Source organism: Oncorhynchus masou, chromosome 5 (genome assembly GCF_036934945.1).
Source record: "Oncorhynchus masou masou isolate Uvic2021 chromosome 5, UVic_Omas_1.1, whole genome shotgun sequence".
NCBI classification, from domain to species: Eukaryota; Metazoa; Chordata; class Actinopteri; order Salmoniformes; family Salmonidae; genus Oncorhynchus; species Oncorhynchus masou.
Window position 1 is genome coordinate 58,398,498 of NC_088216.1, and position 7,624 is coordinate 58,406,121.

The window sequence follows — 7,624 nt, forward strand, 5'->3', positions numbered from 1 at the left end:
CAGATTATTTCACTTATAATTCACTGTATCACAATTCCAGTGGGTCAGACGTTTACATACACTAAGTTGACTGTGCCTTTAAACAGATTGGAAAATTATGTAATGGCTTTAGAAGCTTCTAATAGGCTAATTGACATCATTTGAGTCAGGAGGTGTACCTGTGGATGTATTTCAAGGCCTACCTTCAAACTCAGTGCCTCTTTGCTTGACATCATGGGAAAATCAAAAGAAATCAGCCAAGACCTCAGAAAAATATTGTAGACCTCCACAAGTCTGGTTCATCCTTGGAGCAATTTCAAAACGCCTGAAGGTACCACGTTCATCTGTACAAACAATAGTACGCAAGTATAAACACCATGGGACCACACAGCCGTCATGCCGCTCAGGAAGGGGACGTGTTCTGTCTCCTAGAGATGAACGTACTTTGGTGAGAAAAGTGCACATCAATCCCAGAACAACAGCAAATGACCTTGTGAAGATGCTGGAGGAAACAGGTACAAAAGTATCTATATCCACAGAAAAACGAGTCCTATATCGACATAATCTGAAAGGCCGTTCAGCAAGCAAGAAGCCACTGCTCTAAAACCGCCATAAAAAAAGCCAGACTACGGTTTGCAAATGCACATGGGGACAAGATTGTATTTTTGGGAGAAATGTCCTCTGGTCTGATGAAACAAAAATAGAATAGTTTGGCCATAATGACCATCATTATGTTTGGAGGAAAAAAGGGGGAGGCTTGCAAGCCGAAGAACACCATCCCAACCGTGAAGCACAGGGGTGGCAGCATCATGTTGTGGGGGTGCTTTGCTGCAGGAGGGACTCGTGCACTTCACAAAATAGATGGCATCATGAAGTGGGAAAATTATGTGGCTATATTGAAGAAACATCTCAAGACATCAGTTAAAGCTTGGTCGTAAAGGGGTGTTCCAAATGGGCAATGTTGCCAAAGTTGTGGCAAAATGGCTAAAGGACAACAAAGTCAAGGTATTGGAGCCGCCATCACAAAGCCCTGACCTCAATCCTATAGAAAAATTGTGGGCAGAACTGAAAAAGCATGTGCGAGCAAGGAGGCCTACAAACCTGACTAGGTTACACCAGCTCTGTCAGGAGGAATGGGCCAAAATTCACCCAATTTATTGTTGGAAGCTTGTGGAAGGCTACCTGAAATGTTTGACCCAAGTTAAACAATTTAAAGGCAATGCTACCAAAAACGAATTGAGTGTATGTAAACTTCTGACCCACTGGGAATGTGATGAAAGAAATAAAAGCGGATATAAATAATTATCTCTACTATTATTCTGACATTTCACATTGTTAAAATAAAGTGGTGATCCTAACTGACCTAAGACAGTGACTTTTTACTAGGATTAAATGTCAATTGTGAAAAACTGAGTATAAATGTATTTGGCTAAGGTGTATGTAAATTTCCGACTTCAACTGTATATAGGACAAACACATCACGACAAGAGAGACACCACAACACTACATAAAGAGAGACCTTAGACAACATTATAGCATGGCTGCAACACATAAAAACACTGCATGGTAGCAAAACAACATGGCAGCAGCAGAACATCGTAGCAGCACAAGACATGTTACAAACATTATTGGGCACAGACAACAGCACAGGGCAAGAAGGTAGCGACAACAATACATCACGCAAAGCAACCATAACTGTCAGTAAGAGTGTCCATGATTTCATCGGATATGAGTAGACAGATAATGGAATACATGAGAGAAAGATGTTTGACCCAGCATCAGAGGATATTACATTTCAGGGAGAGAAAGAGAGAGAAAAAAATGAAAAGAGAGAAAGATGGAGAATAGAGTCAGAGACACCATCAGAGAGAGGGGGAGGGAAATAAAGAAAAGGAAAATATAGAAAGACGGGTAGAAGAAAGAGAGAGTTATCTGAGTAGTCATGTCCTGGGCTGTTTGATTGTTCCTGGTGTGTTCCAGCGAGCCAGCAGACAGACAGGAAACAAGAGGAAGAGGATAACACAGCAGAGTCGAGAAGAGAGGAGTGACTCACTCTGTTCAGACCTGTGGCTGTGGTGGTCTTGTGATTACTGCTCCCATTGCTTTCTTGCTTTCTCTCTCTCTCTCTCTCTCTGTCTGTCTCTCTCTCTCTCTCTCTTTCTCGCACTCTCTCTCTCTCTCACTCACACACATTGTTACTGTCTGTATCTACAGATTCTTTCTTCTGGTGAAGACACAGCATGGTGTGGTGTGCATGCTCGCGTGCGTGCCTGCGTGCGTGCGTACCTGCCTGCCTGCGTGCGTGCGTACCTACGTGTGGGCGAGCATGCGTGTGTCACACCCTGGTCTGTTTCAACTGTCTTTGCGCTTGTCTCCACCCCCCTCCAAGTGTCGCCCATTTACCCCATTATCCCCAATGTATTTATACCTGTGCTCTCTGTTTGTCTGTTGAAAGTTTGTTTTGTTTGTCAAACCTACCAGCGGGTTTACCCTTGCGCCTGTCTTTTTCTGGTTCCTGTTTTCTAGCTTTCCCGGTTTTGACCATTCTACCTGCCCTGAGCCTGCCTGCCGTTCTGTACCTTGTCCCACCACCCTGGATTATTGACCTCTGCATGCCCTGACCCCGAGACTGCCTGCCATTCTGTACCTTACGGACTCTGATCTGGATAACTGACCTCTACCTGCCCTTGACCTGTCGTTTTGCCTGCCCCCTGTTCTAGTAATAAACTTGTGTTACTTCGACACAGTCTGCATCTGGGACTTCTCCTGAAACGTGATAGCATGTGTGTTTTCATACGAGCATGTCTGCGTGACTGTGTTTGTATCTGTGTATGAAGTACCCCATGCTCACACTATCTAACCTTCACTGTCCCTACCACAACCCCTCAACGCCTTGCCTTCACTTCCTCTCTCAGTTTCTCTGACAACTGTATCATATTAACTCCAACTTTCACTTCCTGGTTTAAGCAGTGGATGTCTTACAACAAACAAGAAAAGGCCAAAGAAACCAGTCCTGCCAGGAAGACATGAAGGGAGATAAGAAAACAACATCAGTACAGATCAAATGTATATGTAGAAAAAGATATATATTTATTGTAGTCCAATGCTTTATTGTGGTATTGAAAATATTTCATCACCACTATCAGGAAGAGTGATATTATTATTTTTTAACCTTTATATAACTAGGTAAGTCCGTTATTAAGAACAAATTCTTATTTACAATGACGGTCTACATCGGCCAAACCCGGACGATGCTGGGCCAATTGTGCGCCACCCTAAGGGACTTCCAATCACGGACGGTTGTGATACTGCCTGGATTCAAACCACCGTGTCTGTAGTGACGCCTCTAACACTGAGATGGAGTGCTTTAGACCGCTTCGCCACTCGGGAGAACAATGCCATTTGTTCAGATAACAGATGATTTATTGATCTATTAAATCATTCCTTCAGGCATCAGTCTCACTTCAGAATCCAAACCGGATGTAATATATTTCTTGCCACTGGTTGGCTTTGTGACGCTCGTCTGATTTCCAATAGGGAACACTGTAAAGAGAAAGAGGTGCATATTTCTTCACCCAGCACGGTCACTGAGCTGGCAAGCTAAAGTTAGCTAGTGAGCCACAGAAATGTACGTTCAGTCTGTTAATTATTTCAGTCCGTTTGGATTTATCCTACTCAAATCAACATGGCTCAACATAGTTTTTTCGTTTTTGACCTCGACATTCTTGCTGGATAGATACTTTGATAGCTAACATGTGGGCTAGTCCCCTGTGGATGCCTCCATCTAGTTCCCTAGAGCAGCAGACCGGTTAGTCAACTTTGCTTTCGAACTTTGTAATCATCTGTAAAGTTGTTTTACATGAAATCACGCTAGCTAGATAGCTAGCTATATTTTGTTAAAAAGCCTGTTGATGTCATTGGTTGTTTATTTGGAGCTAGCTTACTAAGCTATCACGAGCTAGCTAGGTGGTTAATGTGGTGTAGGCAACAGTACCTTTACAGTGTTACTGAATGACAACAATATAGCCTTGTAGTTGGCAAGTTGGTTGATATGGGGTGCAGTAGGCTATAGTACAACAGTACTAAATGATAACAACGTGCCTTGTCACTAGCTAGTTGATGGGGTGGGGTAAAGTAGGCTACAATACAGCAACAATAGCCTTCCTACTGTTCTGTTATTCGTTGGGTCAGGAAATGGTTAAATTAGATAATATTATAGAAATATCACACATTCCTGCAGCTGGGGTGGTGTCACATTGTCTTTATCCATACCATAGCTGCAGCTACGGATATGCCTTTTACTTGAGAGCTCTGTGTCTTTGCCAGGTCTCCCTTGACAAAATGTTTTTTTTTTGACCTGGTAAAATAAGCTTGTGTCCACTCTCACTAGATATAATTGTGTGGTTCGGTGGCAGATTTTCAAAAGAAAATAGACATATACAGTATATCATCAGCAATTTTCAACCAGATAAGATACACAGCTAACCCACATTTAATTGAATTCCTAAATGTGGACACGAATTATTGTTAATATTCCAATCCTCTAGGCCCCCATTCCCAAACCTGAAGCCCCCTGTCCCCAGCAGGAAATACCAAGAAAAACTTAAATAATAATATATGAGGAAATGTAAGATAACTAACTCCATGTCATATATAGATTTAGAGTTACTGACATGAACAGAAGCATATACAAGCAATCTATCAAATGTATTTTATAAAGCCCCTTCTTACATCAGCAGTTGTCACCAAGTCCTTATACAGAAACCCAGCCTAAAACCCCAAAGAGCAAGCAATGCAGATGTATAAGCACAGTGGCTAGGAAAAACTCCCTAGAAAGGCAGGAACCTAGGAAGAAACCTAGAGAGGAACCGGGTTCTCTTCTGGCTGTGCTAGTGGAGGTTATAAAACAGTACAGCGTTTTAGGCCAGATCGTTCTTCAAGATCGTTCTGCCTCAGGTCCTGCAGCCTTTATTTAATTGTTGTAGGCTAAGCCCTAGAGGTTTTGTAACGTCACAGGATTTAGCGTACTTGTCAATCCAGATCTGAATATTTGATATCCTTTTTACTGTACACTGTTTTTTTTCTCCTAAGCTAATCACTGAATGTCCTACTACAAGGATGTGGTCAGGTTGACACACTTACGAGCCACAATAACACAGATCACACACACCACAGATTGCGAGGGCAAGTACAATGATCAGTTGGGAAATTGAAGTCTGCTGCATGGTTGCACCACATACAAGCACACTTAATTTAGGTTAGTGTGTAGTCTAGGCTTTATTGTTAAAATAATATAGTATCTATCTTTCAGATCTGTCAACCAGGCTCGGTGGGTGACAGGTAACCGTGTTTCCACAAAGATGTTCCAGACCTGGAGTGGCACGCTGGAACTTCCAGAGGCTTGTAGACCTGAAGCAGTGTGAGGTAGGTAAGTATCACACACACGTATACACACTCACTCTGTTTTGGTGTATAATTATTTTCACTTGTGAAAATTGTTCCTCTCTTTTAGATCTGACACCCCTACTAGCTCAACCACAGTTCTCACAGCTGCAATCGTCTGCTCCTGCACCTGCTACACTGGCCACGACAGGTGATTCAGGTAATTATCACATGCTTGTATACACACACGCATACTCTTCCTCACTTTGGGCTCTATTCAATCACATCCACTTTAGCCAACATCCACATAGCAGTTGTTTTGGCGGTGTCTGAGATGAAACTGTGTTAGAGCTGTCAAATTCACCAGCGGCTCCTGGCATTATACCTAAAGCGGACACTGCCGTTGGCTGCACAGAGTCGTATTAACATAAATCTCATGCAGCCCTGTTTACAAGTTAGAACACTGGAATTTGAGATGTAATCTCCACCTCATTTAGGCTGATAGAAATCCTCATTATTTAGTTGAATGATTTAGAATTTGAGCATCATTATTTCTCTATAACCTGCACTTTCTCATTCTGAACTTGTAACGCGAGTAGGACGGGTGTAGTTTCGTGCCAGTGATCAACAGCAGCGTCTTCCTGATTTGACAAATCCTACTCAGTTACACCTCAGACACGGCCAAAACATCAGCTATGCGTGTGTCTGCTATCGCCGGTTAACGCTTAATCTGATTGAATCTAGGCCTTACACTCATTCACTCTGTTTAGTTGTATGATTTTTGTCAGTTAAGAAAATGCCTCTTTTCGATCTGCCACCCCCAGCAGTCCAGCAGTCCTCTGCTGTGGTATTTAATTTACCGGCAACACCGGTTCCTACTACATTGGCCGTGAAGGAGAATCTTTTGAGAATTCCCAGATGGATACAGGTCATTTAGAATGATATTACATACACATACACTCACTCACACCAACAGATGTGCACACAAACATGTTGTTGAACTGTATACTTACTGTCACGTTGTGCATCTCTCTTTCAGATCTGCCATGCACTCCACCACTACACCAGACAGCCTCACCCAGAAGTGCATGCACCGGGCCTATCACAAAGCAGAGATGGGTGGCTGACAAGGAAAAATAAAATACAACATGCACACACTCTCTCTGTTACACACACATTATCCCCAATGTAAATAAATTGTAATTATTTTATTTTAGGATTGGAGATATCTTCCGTCTACATATCCATTATCAATAGCTACATAATTACTCTATCCAATCAAAGTGTGATTGATAATATTGTAAGAGTATTGCTTAATTTGTAGTTTGAGGAAATTCTGTGTGCTTTTTTTCTGAGTTGAAAAACATGCCTCCCTCTCTCTCTCACTCACACACACCCAATGTAAATACATTGTTTATTTTATGTATGCTCTATTTTATTTGAGGATTGTGTGCAATAAAGTACATTCACAGTTAAAGCAACAGTTTGGTTTATTGGATATTTCTCTGATTAAAATAAATAAATGACCAAAAGGAAGTTGGCAGACCTGCAACCAACCCTCTGGGAGTGTGTGCAGGTTTTGTCATCTGGAGCTGACATGGACCCAACAGCCCTCACATATGTATAGGGTTCCCATGAGTGGCAGGCAAGTATGTTTGTTTTGCAAAATAAGTATATATACCAAGGCCATTCCCTGGCTACCCACCCAAATCGCTCAGGCTAAACTGACTTTTGTTCTCCACAATGAATGTATGTAAAATTCAGGATGAGATATCAGGCAACCAAGGCCAAGGAATGGTGAAAGAGATGATCTGGAGGGAGTTCCAGACCTCAGCTTTTTATGAAGCAGAAAACCACATATGGTTGGCTAACAACAAAAAATGACACACACACACGTAAACACATTGTAATTACTTATTTATTTTAGGTTTGGAGATATTTAGGCCTACAGATTGTGTTATCCATTTCCCACAACAGACGTATGCAGTTGTGCTTACTCAGTTGGTGGAGAGGTCATGGTTAGGAGAAATGGTGGCTGACAAGGAAAAATACTAGTGACCAATAGTTACTGTATTGTGATAGTTTAGTGTTTTAATTACTCAAAAGGTAGCGCCCCAAGATGGGATCCAACTGTGTCTCAAAAGCAGTATAAAAGGTCAAATAAGGTCACCAGAATTTCTGTTACAAGTCTGGCTCCCGCGAATCAGGGGCAGGTGCTTACGCCAATCTGCCTTCCCTATCCACAATGCCCGAGCAAAACCAA

The 7,624-nt window shown here is 42.1% G+C and overlaps 1 long non-coding RNA gene across 7 annotated transcripts; it reads left to right on the plus strand.

Annotated features, from left to right (window-relative positions):
- The first annotated feature begins 2,933 nt into the window (after positions 1–2,933).
- On the plus strand, positions 2,934–6,838 carry LOC135539951 (uncharacterized). 7 transcript variants are annotated; one of them, XR_010455690.1, is made up of 4 exons: positions 2,934–3,045; positions 5,071–5,163; positions 5,291–5,407; positions 5,492–6,838. It is a non-coding gene; the product is annotated as an uncharacterized LOC135539951 (long non-coding RNA). The 7 variants fall into 7 exon arrangements; XR_010455686.1 differs by lacking the exon at positions 2,934–3,045 and having other exon boundaries at positions 3,052–5,163; positions 5,492–6,289; positions 6,401–6,838; XR_010455688.1 differs by lacking the exon at positions 2,934–3,045 and having other exon boundaries at positions 3,052–5,163; positions 5,492–5,581; positions 6,186–6,838.
- Positions 6,839–7,624: the final 786 nt, after the last annotated feature.